We start from the raw sequence: 537 nt of genomic DNA, 5'->3' as shown, positions 1-537 counted from the left end.
AATCCCATATTTTAATCTTTCCAATCAAACATGCCCTATAAGAATTAAAATCCCACTGTTGGGAACTCTTAGATACTTTCTCAAGGAATTCATAGGCTGCATCCTCTCTAAGACTCAAGAAACTTCTACCATTCATGGATTCAATCATGTTTTGATAAGACTGAGTTAAACCGTTATAGAAATATTGCACAAGTCTCCATGTTTCAAGGCCATGGTGGGGACATTTTAAAGTCAAATCTTTAAATCGTTCCCAACTTTCATAAAATTTTTCATGTTCATTCTGTGAAAAATCAGAAAATTTTCTTCTTAAAGCATTAGTTTTTGCCATTGGAAAGAATTTAGAGAGAAACTTTTTTACAAGAAACTCCCATGAAGTGATTGACCCAGAGGGTAAAGAATTTAAGAAAAGGGGAAAAGGCATAGTTTAACAAACGACTCAGAAAAATTTTAAAATTTGAAAGTCGAACAAATTTCAAGAAAATCCTTTACATGCATGTAAGGATCCTCTCTCTCTAACTCATGAAAAATTGGAAGAAA

The 537-nt window shown here is 32.6% G+C and overlaps 1 non-coding gene across 1 annotated transcript; it reads left to right on the top strand.

Annotated features, from left to right (window-relative positions):
• Positions 1-206: 206 nt before the first annotated feature.
• On the top strand, positions 207-315 carry LOC114295263 (small nucleolar RNA R71). Its single transcript, XR_003640832.2, has one exon. It is a non-coding gene; the product is annotated as a small nucleolar RNA R71 (small nucleolar RNA).
• The last annotated feature ends 222 nt before the right edge of the window (positions 316-537 follow it).

This window comes from Camellia sinensis, chromosome 10, assembly GCF_055761805.1.
Source record: "Camellia sinensis isolate YWXY chromosome 10, ASM5576180v1, whole genome shotgun sequence".
NCBI lineage: Eukaryota > Viridiplantae > Streptophyta > Magnoliopsida > Ericales > Theaceae > Camellia > Camellia sinensis.
The sequence above is the reverse complement of the archived record's forward strand: the minus strand, read 5'-3'. Positions and strand labels throughout refer to the sequence as shown.